This window comes from Pteropus alecto, unplaced genomic scaffold (genome assembly GCF_000325575.1).
Source record: "Pteropus alecto unplaced genomic scaffold, ASM32557v1 scaffold233, whole genome shotgun sequence".
Taxonomy (NCBI): Eukaryota; Metazoa; Chordata; class Mammalia; order Chiroptera; family Pteropodidae; genus Pteropus; species Pteropus alecto.
In genome coordinates this window covers 1271758-1285181 of record NW_006434367.1, presented here as the reverse complement: position 1 = coordinate 1285181, position 13424 = coordinate 1271758, and positions in this window count along the sequence as shown.

The window sequence follows — 13424 nt, the reverse complement described above, 5'->3', positions numbered from 1 at the left end:
TAAATGTGTACAGCCACTATGGAAATAAGCATGGAGTTTCCTCAAAAAACTAAGAATTGATCTACCATATGATCCAGCAATCCCTCTACTGGGTATTTACCCTAAAGACTTGAAAACTCATATCCAAAAAGATATTTGCACACCAATGTTCATAGCAGCATTATTCATGGTGGCCAGTACATGGAAGCAACCAAAATGTCCTACAATTGATGATTGAATACTGAAGCTATGGTACTTATGTACAATGGAATATTACTCAGCCATAAGAAGAGATGAAATACTTCCATTTGCAACAACATGGATGGACATCGAGATAATTATGCTAAGCGAAATTAGCTAGTCAGAAAAAGTTGAAAATCACATGATATCACTTTTATGTGGGAAATAAACCAAATAGCAACAACAGGAGAAACAGAGGCTCATGGACATAGACAATAAACTAGTGGTTACCAGAAGATAAGGGGGAGAGTGAACATGAGGGGTGAAGTAGATGGGGTAAAAGGGGTCAAATATGTGGTGACAGAAAGAAATCTAACTATGGGAGGTGAACACAATATAAATATATATATGCTTTACTGTTAAAATGTACTGCTGAAACCTACCAGATTTCTTTAACCAATGTCACCATTAAAAAATTAATTAATTAATTAATTAAAAAACTAGCCACAACTTATTTATGCTATTAGAAGGTAGGATAATGGTCATTCTTAGCAGAGCGGTTGCAGAGAGAGGGGCAGTGACCAGAAGAAGTATGAGGAAATTTCTGGATTATTCCCTCTTCACTCTCTCTCTTCTCCTTTTGCTTTTCCTTCTCCCTCTCCTTTTGTTTCTATGGCTTTAGAAAGATTTAATTCTTTTAGAGTAGTTTTAGGCTCAAAGCAAAATTAAGGGAAAGGTACAGAGATTTCTCATACATCCTCTGCCTTTTGCATGCCTCCTCCATTATCAACATTTCCCACCAGATTGGTACATTTGTTAGAACTGATGAACCAACAAATTATTCTTTCTTGATCTGGATTCTAGTTAAATGGATGTGTTCAGTTTGTGAACATTAGTTTTACCGAACACATATGATATATGTACTTTTCTATATGTATATGATACAAATAAAAAGTTTGAAAAAGACAAAAAAAATTGATTTTGGGAAGTTTGTCCAAAATATCAAAAGGTTTTAAATCACTTGGTAATTAGGATCATAGGTCACTGTGAAACAAATCTTAGTTATTCATTGAACCATAGTGACAATTGAAGACTTCACAGGCAAATACAGAAAGTTAAATTGTTGTAAAACAAACACGTTAGCTCTTTTAATAAAGACTCCATTTTTATTTTTAGTAGTTTAATTACATATATTAGAATTTTTAACCCTTAAAACATTAATTTCTAATGAAAATAAAGAGGTAAATAATTGTAAACTATCATACTAGTATTCTATAGATTGGAAAATCTACATTTAGACAGACAAAGTCAGCCATCACCCCAAGCTATTTGGCTTGCTGACAAATTTCATAAGAGATAACATGAATTTATTTGACCTTAGTAAACCCAGATAGAATAAAGATAGTATATTTAATTCTGATAACTCTAAAGAAATGTCTGTTTTAATTAAACCAGCTTTTATTAACTGAATATTAATTCTAAATCATGTGAACCCAAAAAAATTTTGAGTTATAATTTTATTATATTTCTGAAAGTTTTAGGAATACTTAATTTATATAAGTGCTTTATTTTCTTTAAGCCAATTAAATAGAGCTCTTTTAAAGATTAATTTTGCCAATACTCTGGAAGTAAATATGCCACCCATGTACAACACAAATATAGACACACATAAACCTAAAGATGGATGCAAACAGAGACTTTATAGTTTTTGTTTTAAAAATTTAGCCACGAGACAGGTATGATAATGTAAAACTCACTGGTTTTTAAAAGAACAGTTGGAATAAGTTAAGTTTATTTGCTCAGATAGGACAAACATTTTATTAATATTTCTAGTAAATGCAATTAAGATTTGTATTTGTCTTTGACATGTAATCTTATGGAAGTTGTGAACAGATTTTGGACAAAGGAGGAGTTTATATTTTTTAAATGCTTCTTTTCCTTTTTTTTTTTCTTTTCTTCAGCATTAGGAATTGGGGATGATCTAGATAAGCATTCCTAGTGAAGAACAGGTGAAATATTTTCATCTCAAGGTACTGGGAGAGAATGCAAGTTCCTTCAAGAAAGACTTTTGTATCCCAAGGCCATAATTATTACAAGCTTTTTTGAAATACATAGATGTTTGGGCATTGGATAGGTAGACTAAAATATTTCTGGAGCGCCATTTCTGATTTAGCAAAGATTTGTAAGCTGAAGACAGTTGCTTTTAATTCCTCAAGGAATTGGATTGCAGCTTAAATGTTGACCTGTTACGTATGGGGGCGTTTTGAACTCCAGTGTCACCCCAGCAGCATGGGGGACGAGGTGAGGGGGTGGGAAGCAGGGCAGGTAACAGTGCAGAAGTGCAAGTATTTTTCCTCAGTTCTTCCCTGCCAATGCTGCAAATAATTACAGGTCAGTGAGATTTCGAAAAAGTCAGATTTATTAAAGTACGTTTTAGAAGACAGGCCATGCTAAGGAAAGCTATAGCCCTATAGAATTTGGGTGATGAAAAGAAAAAAAAGTATGCTCCAACGGAGGAGAGGGTTCTCAGAGAAGAGGGCCGTAACAACATGGAACTGGAAAGGTCTGTATTATTTTAGGGCCGTGATGGGTGAGTGCAAAGGAGTTCCCAAGTGATTGGCACAATAGGTCATTCTGATTGACACTTGGCTGCTAAATAACACTTTGCCTAGTGTGCATGTGCTTACCCAGAATTCAGTAGACTAAGGTTGTGGGCAGGTTAGGTTGTACCTTCTGCGCAAGCGTTTGTGGCAGTATTAAACTAGCTTAGGTTTATGGCTCCCCAGTCCTTTGTCTCCCGGGATGCAGCGGGGATACTTTAACTACTAATGGGGTGTTCTTTGGACAGTCTCTGGTTTGGGCCTCCATTCTTTTGTTTCCCTGTTGCTCCTGTTGTTCACCTGTCTGACTAATTACTTAACAGACCCACTCATTAAACTACCTTATCATCAATTTATTTCTTTATATTTGGGAGAGGATTTCCAAATAAGATGGAAATCAAAAGATTTCTATGTTCTGGATTTAGAACTATTTGTCTTTGCAATGTTTTAGTATATTCTTCTATAAGACTTCAGAAGGTTTTTCTTTCCTTTGGGTACATAGTTTCATTTTAGCTTAGGAGAGAAGATCTTTTAAAAAGTGCAGATCGGACTTTGAATATCGGCCTTTAATTTTGCTGACTTCTGACCACAGAGCTACTTTAAAAAATCCTTTTAAACATCTATTAATTTAAATTTTAGTTTCCTAGCAGATTACCAGAAAATCCTTCAGAGTCCCATCAACCCTGGGAGAGGCCCATATAATTGGGTCTTCCTTTGAAGATAGATATGGGTGTATCTGTAAGGTCACTAACTTGGTGAATTTTGTTTCCAGTTATGTACTATCTTCAGAGTGGAAAGACAATTCAGACAGAGGATTAGTAGAATGAGTACTCAGCAAAAGGAGGATGGAGGGAAGCAAAGGAATTGTGTCAGTCTTGTGGTCTTTTGTTTTAGGTACTTTGTATCTTTAATTTTTCACTAACTTTTTGCAACAAATCCTTCAATGAAGTTTTTGGACTTTAGAAGTCTTTGGAGGCTTCTGCATGCCAATTAAAATAGATATCCCATTCTGTTTGTTGGTTTGGAAATCTTTGCTTTTGAGTGAACTTTTTTTTTTGGCAAAATAATAAATTTATTACATGTGATTGGAAGATGATGTTGATATCGAGTACACTTCTTAATTGAATTCTCTTGAGAACTGGAAGCAGTTTGGTAGGACCCTAGCCACAAATGTGGTGCAACTCACATTTCTGTCTGGCTATATTTTGGTGCCCCAACCTCATGGTTACTGAGCCAATTACTCAGGACACAAAACAATGATCTTTCCTGTGTTTCTTATTGTCCCTGAAGCCATTGGCAGTGTCTTTTGGTTCCCACCATTGCCACCAAATCCATTGAAAAAAATAACCGAATACATTGAAAGTTCTAATTGACTTTTTTTCCAACAATTTATGAATCAAGCAGCATCCCATCTAGCAAATAGAAAGGAGCTCTGAAGAGCTGTACAAAATAGAAATTGAAGATTCTTATAGGCAGAAAGAGGCATGACAAGGAAGTTATTCTAACAAAGATTTGATTGTTTTAGGCAAGATTATCTTCCTTTTGAAGGATAGCAAGGGCATATCGTGTAGATTACTAAATAGTGTTGACCAGGAAATTCCAGATTGACTGGTTAAGACTGCATACCTGGGAAGAAGCTGAAACTGCAATTAGTTTAGATATTAAGTCTCAGTTTAATGATGTGGGCTTAACACAAGTGACTCCATTTGGGGCCTACTGTCTCTTTTCCAACAACCCTTAGTTCCTATAGATGGAACTTCAAAGGAACAAACATATCGAAATACAACCTGAAAGTCTACTGTCTGTACCGCAGATGTACATTTACAGAGCTGGGCAAACATTTGTTATGTTGCATAGTTTCCAGTGAGAATGGAACTTTGGTTAAGTACATACATATTTTAAAAATAAACCTTCCATTGAAATATGCATACGTAAATGTGCATAAACAATTACGCATACATGAATCACAAGTGTGTGACTCAATGAGTTTTTACAAAATGAATACAGCTGTATACCAAACTCAGGTCAAGAACAGGAACTTTAGCTGTCCTCCGGAAACCTCTTCCAGCTCCATCCCAGATACCACTTTCACCCTGCCCTCTCACACGCAGATTAGTTTTGCCTTCTTTGAACTTTATTTAAATTTGCAGCATGCGCTTCTTTGTGTCTGTTTTTGCTCAACATGTTTGTGAGATTCATTCATATTGTTGCATGTAAAAATAGTTCGTTCATTCTTGTTGCTAAATAACATTCAGTTGTTTGATTATATCACAATTTATTTATTTGTTCTAAATTTGGTTGTTTTCTGTTTGGAGTTATCATGAAGAGTACTGTTATAAACATTCTTGTACTTGTCTTTTGGTAGACATATACACTTATTTCTCTTGGGCATATATCTAGGAGTAGGGTGCTTGGTCATAGTATACATGTATGTTCAGCTTTACCATACCTTGCTGAACAGTTTTCTGGATGGTTTTACTTCCCTGAGCTTGGACACAGGCCAATGATGCCCACTATCATCACTGATATTCAACATTCTATAGCCAGAGCAACAATTGAGAAAAATTAAGAAAAGGTATAATGAATGTAAGGATGAAACAAAGTTGATAGTATTGCAGCCAATATATTATACAAAAAGAAAATCTGAAGTAATCTATAAATTAGTTATTAGATTAATAAGTGAATTTAGCCTAACCACTATGCTGTACACTTGAAACTAATTTAAAATAATACTGAATGTCAACTCTAATTGAAAAAAAAAATAAGTGAATTTAGCAATGTCACTGAATACTAAGTCAATGTTTTAAAAAATCAGTTGAAATTCTATATAACAGCCACACACAGATAGAAAATTTTTTTTATTTAATATAAATTATTTAGGAAAAACATTTGTAAAAGGTTAAGAAGACCTCTATGTTGAAAAACCATAAGCTATTACCAAGACAAATGAAAGAACTAAATAAATGATAGAATACATGATATTTATGGCTTGAAATCTTTAGTATTGGGAAGTTACTAATACTTCTCAAAGTAACTATGAATTCAGTGCAATCTCAATAAAAATCCCACAGATTTTATTGGTGGTATTAAAAGAAAAATGGCCATAGACAATATACTGCTCTAGTAAGTTTTTATTCAGTGATTCATAAATTCAGTAGCATTCAATCTAGCACAAAGAAAGGATCTATTAGGAGCTGTACAAGATGGAGGTTTTTATGGACCAAAGTGAGTGGGAACAAGGAAGCTATACAGGGCATTTGCTTATTGGTTAAAGCAGGGTTACTTTTTTTTTTTTTTTACATAGAGTAAATGGAAGTCTGAGAGCCAGGTCAGATAACTTGTGCTGAGCAGGCAAGGGCTAATTGATTGACCTAGGCTTCCTTTTCTGGGAGAGCCAAGTATAGAAACTTAGGTAAGTTCTAGTTTTCTGACCCAGGGCTTAAGCACGAGTGACTCCATCTTGAGTTTAGTCTGGACATTTTAACAGTAGAAATCGACAAGCTGAATCTAATATTTGCATAAAAATGCAACGGGCCAAGAATAGGCAAAATAATTTTGAGAAAGAGAAAACTGGAGGTTTTAGTCCACCAGATACTAAGATGCATTCTAAAGCTATAATAATTAAAACAGTACAAAGATAGACAAATAGAATGAAATGGTAATACAATCCAGAATCAAACTCAAGGTTCCCAGAATAGCCACGAAGAACAGATCTGGAGGACTTTATTTTTCCAGATATCAGGATTTACTATAAAAATAGTGTGGTATTGATGCAAGGGTAGACAAGCTGACCAGTGGAACTAAATAAAAATTCCAAGAATAGGTCACACGTATACAGTTTGTGTGTGTGTGTGTGTGTGTGTGTGACTGAGGCTGACACTGGCACAATGGGAGAAATAATAGTGTCTTTAAATGGTGCTGGTTCCAAAAGAGTAGCTATTGTATGTTTCCATTTACGTAAAGGTCAATGCTAATAGTTATTCAAGTTCATGCACAACCTCCAAAAATGGCTTTGATAAAAGCCCCAATAAATTATGATTTTTAAAAAATGTCAAAAATAACTATATAACCCAATTACAGCATATGTGCTAGACTTTCAAGTGAACTCTCATAGCATTTGAGTATGCCTGTTAATTTATTGCCGTTAAGCTCCAAAGTCTCCTCTTTTGTCTTCTCTGTGAAAATGGATTTGGATCCCTTAAACATTTCCCCTTGACATGATGTTAAGCTTTGTCAGTAAAGGGCAGTGCAGAGACATTACATTTCTGTATTTTTTGCTAGTAAATCCTTCATTACTCTAACACCCTGTTGTAGTTAATAATTTTTTATATTAAATTTTCTGTTTAAATTATTTTATAATTTCTCTCTTTTGATTAGACTCAGACTGATACTCTGAGAAATAAAAAGATTGTTAAAAATTGTATTTCTAAATTTAACTTCTTGCATAAATAAATGTCCACACTTTCTTCTTGATATTTTGATATATTTAATTACTGAATGAAGGAATGAAACACATATCTATGGAACTCATCTATCCCGCCTAATGGACTCCATATCCTAATAACTATGTCAGAAAGGAGTGAAAAACATAAAATAAATGAAGTTGAGTCAATTGGATATGCATATAGAAAAAAAAAATCTTGACCTCCTACCTCAGACGATTCACAACAAAGAATTTGGACAGATCGGAGACTTAAAAATGAAAATTAAAATAATAAACTTTGAGCAAAAAAGATATATAAGAATATTTTTACAACCTTAATGGGATACAAAAAGCACTAAATATAATATAAAATATAAAAAAGAAAAAATTATAAATTGAACTACTCTAAAATTAAGAATATCTGTTCAGCAAAAGACAGCATTAAGAAAGGGAAATGGTAAGCCCCAGAGTGGGATGTGTTGCAATGGATAGATCTAACAGATGACTCAGGTCCAGACTGCATAAAGAATGATTACAAATCAGTATGTAAAAGACAACTAAATAGGAAAATGGACAAGAAATCTGAACAGACATTTTATAAAAAAGATATTCAAATGGCCAATAAACAAATGAAGAAGTACTCCATCCCATTAGTCACTAGAGAATGCAAATTAAATCTTCACCCCCACCAGAATGGTAAGAACTGAAGGGATAACTCTTCACCCCCACCAGAATGGTAAGAACTGAAGCAAACCCTGCTGAATATGTACATTTTGACTTGGTGGGGAGGAGAGCTGGAGCGGGGGCGGGGGGTAGGGGGCTGGTAGTAGGGTGGGGACTAAGGTTCTAGTAAGTCAAACCACACTGAATCATTCCAGAGGACAAAAAATGGCATCAAAATCTATCGGGAGAGAAGTTACCCAAGAGGGATAAAACAAAAAAAAGTAACTTACCACTTCATTAAGATAAATATCAGAATTTTACTTTGAAGCAGTTTGGGGAGGAAGAATGATTTAGAAATAATTAGTTTTTAATACTCCATTACATTCATATTCTTTTGTATATGTTAGGTGGTTCTTAAATCTTCTTAACTCTTGAAATTTAAAACTTTTAATTTATTTTGATCATTTTAAATCTGTATCTATCAATGTCCCAGTAGGAAAGAGTTAGTATACTCAAAAAGGGTAATTAAAGAGTATTTAAGATTAAGACAATTTAGAAGTTGTAGACAAGATTAAAGGAAAATAATAAAGTGGAGTGAAAACCCTACATTAGCAACTCTTATAAGTCAGAAGATACCAGGGAAAAAAGCCATTATCAAAACCCAGAGAGTGGGCAGGAGAGGGCTTTCTTTAGAGGAACACAGCCACTGCAATCTATTGACATCAGCGGGAATAGATACTACATGAGTTTTCTACTGCTGCTGTAACAAATTACCACAAACTTTGTGGATTAAAACAACACAAAGTTATTATCTTACAGTTTTAGAAGTCAGAAGTTTGAAAACATGTTTTACAGGTTTAAAATCAAGCTATTGGCAGGGCTGCATTCCTTCTGAAGGCTCAAGGGGAAAATCTGATTCTTGCCTCTTTCAGCTTCTAATGGTTGCCCACATTCCTCGGCTTGTGGCCCCTTCCATCAGTGGCATCACTCTGACCTCTGTATCCATTGTCACATCAACTTTTTATTCTGACCTCTTGCTTCCCTTCTCTATCTTTCAAAGACCCTTGTGATTACATTGGTACTACCCAGATAATCTCTCTATCTCAAGGCCTTTAATTTAACCACATATGCAAAGTCTTTTTTTGCCATGTATTGAGAATTAGGATGCAGACATCTTTGGGGACCATTATTCTGTCTGCTATACACACACTGCCTTCACTTTCTTGCCCCTCGATATCTTGCCAGTGTTTCTCATTTGCTGAGAAACAGGAAGCTAGAGGGAAAAGAACCATCGAGGTTTATAGAAGTCAACCTTTGGGCATGCGAGAGGGAGAGAAGGGTAGAGTATGGATCTGCAGACGCAAATGGTGATTATCCAGCACAAAACATTTAAGGATTTTATACATAATGATAAATAATTTTGTTGTTCTGATTAAGAAAGTAATTCATGTGCCGCTGATTGGACCAGAGATGGATGCCAAACTCAAGTTGATCCAATCAGAACCTCTCTCCCAGGAATTTAGAATTGAGCCTATCAATTTGTCTCAGCAGGTAAATGGAATGAAAACATGTCTATATTAGACCATTAAGACCAGAGAAGCAGAGAAAGCACATAGTTAGCAAGAGAGAAGAATGACTCACATATAAGAGGAAAGCAGAGGTTTTCAAGCTATCGATCAATTATTGTTAGAGTAAACATATTTTCGGACATGCCAAAACATATGTATATGTTATATATAAAAATTAAAAGTCATGCAATTAATAACTATAGAAAAAGTGAATGTCAAAAAAAAAAAGGAAATATAATCATTATGTACCACAGGGTTCAGCAATGGACAACATTTATATATCATTATAATAAGATTAAGAATGATTATTGATTTGACCAAAAATTGGGACACCAGGAGGCTGTGTTTTAGGAGAGCTAAATCTTCAGCTACCACTGTAGAAAACAAAATTTTGACTGGTGCTATACAAAGCAGCTCCTGCAGAATGCCCTTTCCACTATGCTCACTCTGTTCAGCATGAAGGCAGCCATGGGTTTAAAGAGTTTTAATGCATAGCTAAGAGTATGTATAAGAAATGAATATTTTTTTTACAATGAGGGCAAGGTGCAAACACATATGTATATGACACGTGACACTGGTACGTATTGGGTAGACAAGTTTTTGGTTTGAAGCTGCTAAAATTCTGTTGGGTACAAACAGATACAAAGATATTTTTAGAAAATGAATTCATTCCAAAAAATGAAGTGTTTTTTACTCAAATTCTTTAGTAAAAGAACAGTGTCAGAGAAAAATTTCTCATATGTATAACAAAATTTTTTGTACAAAGAATGGAATATAAATCTAACTTTATCTTTGAAGCTAAATATCATATAAATTTTGCCATCTCCAAAGTCTGTCATTTGTTTTAAACAATTTGTTTTCACATAAATTTCAGCAACAGAGTCCAGAGACTTTTTTATACAACCATCTTAGCAAAACTGCTAAAAAAATTTAGTTGATTTTTTGTAAAAGCAAACATTCACTGTTGAGTCAGTAGTTTTTTTATATTATATTATTATTAAGACAAGTTTTTTAGAGCAGTTTTAGGTTCACAGAAAAATTGAAGGGAAAGTACAGAGATTTCCCTGTCCCACACTGGATAGTCTCCTCCATTATCAACATCCTTCACTAGAAAGATACACTTGTTACAATTGAATTAATCTATATTAAACATCACAATCTCCATAAGTTTGCATTTTAGTTCACTCTTGGTGGTGTACATTCTATGGGTTTGGACAATGGTATAATCACATGTGTCTATCATTATGGCATCATAGAGTATTTTCACTGCTCTAAAATTTCTCTGTGATCTGCCTATTCATCTCTCTCTCCTTTCTCTCTCAAACCTCCAGCAATCATTTGATCTTTTAATTTTTGCCTTCTCCAGAATGTCATATAGTTGGAAACATTGCTTTCTCCAGAATGTCATATAGTTGGAAACATATAGTTGGAAATATTACATTGTCTGGATGTAATACACACTTTGTATATCTATTCACCTACTGAAGGGCATCTTAGTTGCTTCCAAATTTTGGCAACTATGAATAAAGCTGCCATAAGCATCCATGTGCAGGTTTATGTGTAGATATAAATTTTCAACTCCTATGAGTAAATACCAAGGAACATGATTGCTGTATCATATGATAAGAGTATGTTTAGTTTTGTAAAAAACCAGCAAACTGTCTTCCAAAGTGGCTGTACCATTCTGTATTCCCACCAGTAAAGATTAAGAGTTCCTGTTGCTCCATATCTTTGCCAGTATTTGGTGTTTACAGTGGATTTTGGCTATTCTAATAGTTATGTAGTGGTATCTCATTGTTGTTCTAATTTTCATTTTCCTGATGACATATGATGTGGACCATCTCTTCTTATGCTTCTTTGCCATCTGTATATTTTATTTGATGTGTCTGTTAAGGTCTTGGGTCCATTTATTAAATCAGGCTGTTTTCTTGTTGTTGGGTTTTAAAAGTTCTTTGTATATTTTGGATAACAGTCCTTTATCAGATGTGTCTTTTTCAAATAGTTCTCTCAGTTTGTGTCTTGTCTTCTCATTGTCTTGATATTATTTTTCACAGAGCAGAAGTTTTAAATTTTAATGAAATCTAGTTTATCAATTATTTCTTCCACAGATTATGCCTTTGATATTGTATCTAAAATGTCATCACCATATCCACGGTCATCTAGATCTTCTCCTATGGTATCTTCTAAGAGCTTCATAGTTTTGCATTTTACATTTCAGCCTGTGATCCATTTTGAGTTAATTTTATGTGAAAGGTGTAAGGTCTATGTCTAGAATCATTTTTTTGCATGTGTATGTCCTGTTGTTCCAGCACCATTTGTTGAGAAGAATATCTTTACTCCATTGTAATGCATTTGCTCCTTTTCAAAGATCAGTTGACTATATTTATGTGGGTTTATTTCTGGGCTCTATATTCTGTTCCACTGATCTATTTACATATTATTTTGTCAGTATTGTCTAGATTATGGTATCTTTACAGTAAGTCTCTTTTTTTTATATTCTCATATATTTTATTTGTCAAGTCTCTACGTTTTCAAGGTCGAATATATTTCTTATGTGGAATCTTAAAAATTTTTAATTTTAAAATTACAGTTGACATTCAATATTATATTAGTTTTAAGTGTGAAGCATAATGGTTAGACATTTATATAACTTATAAGTTTTCCTCCCAATAAGTATACTACATCTCTGGCACTGTAAATAGTTATTACAATATTATTGAATATATTCTTTATGCTGTAATTTACACCCCCATGACTGTTTTGTAACTGCCATTGTGTACTTCTTAATCCCTTAACCTTTTTCACCCAGCTTCTTAACCCCCCTCCCATCTGGCAACCATCAGTTTGTTCTCTGTATCTATGAGTTTGTTTCTGCTTTGTTTGTTTACTTTGTTTTTTAGATTCCACATGTAAGTGAAATAATATGGTATTTGTCTTTCTCTGTCTGACTTACTTCACTTAGCATAATACCCTCTAGGTCCATCCATGATGCACATGGTAAGATTAAATTTTTTTAAATGTCCTTGTAATATTCCATTGTATATATGTACCACATCTTCTTTAATTGTCTATCAATGGACACTTAGACTGTTTCCATATCTTGGCTATTGTATATGAAATATTATTTAGTAAGTTTCCTGTAGGGCCCAGTGGCACAGATTTCCTGGTTACCTGAGCTTGGTGCTCCAAGGGCATCCCTTGTATGGGTTGTGTGTGCCCACCTGTTGTATTCTGGCTTAATTTCCATTGGCCAGTCAGTGGGTTGGATTGGTCCTAGGCTTACTGGTTGTAAGAACTGGCCATGACTAAAGCAGACAAGCTGTTGTACAGAGGCTCACTTCAGGGATTCACATTAGCGAGGTTCTGGTGCCTGCCTCTTGTGCTTGCTGAGTCCATCCTTGAATATGGATGTCATTGATAGAGCTAATTGGGTGGTACTCTGGTGTGGTCTTAAACTAGCCACTGCATGTGTTGGTTCTGGCACCTCTTGAGAGAAGTTCTGGTACAGGCCTGGGTCAGACACTGCCTGTGCCCAACCTGGGGCTACCTGGTAGGAGCTACAATGTGATCTGTGGTTGATAGCTGCCTGTCCTGGGCTTGGAGGTACCTGGAAGAGGCTATGCTACAAACTGAGGCTGGTTGCCAGTAGAGCAGGGGCAACTTAACAAGAGGTATAGGGCATGCTGAGGCCGGCTGCTGCTTTTTTGGGGGTTTGTGGACTTTTAAGAGATTTTAGAGAAGTTCGCAGTATGGACAGAGGCTGGCAGCTTCTGAAAGAGGTTCAGGCTAGTTGGGTGTGGCAGGGTCTCAGGCAATCACTTCGGCAGGGTGAGCCGTGTTAGCCAAGTTAATGAAGACTCAGATATGGTGCTTGTCTGTGAGTGCTGGCTGTGTGTGGGGAGGACTCAGTAAAGGAACAATGACTTCTGCCAACATTTCTGTTCTGGCCAGAGCTGTCCCTCCAGCCTTCACCCTTAAGCAAGACAATTTAGTTTTTCTCTGTATGTCCCT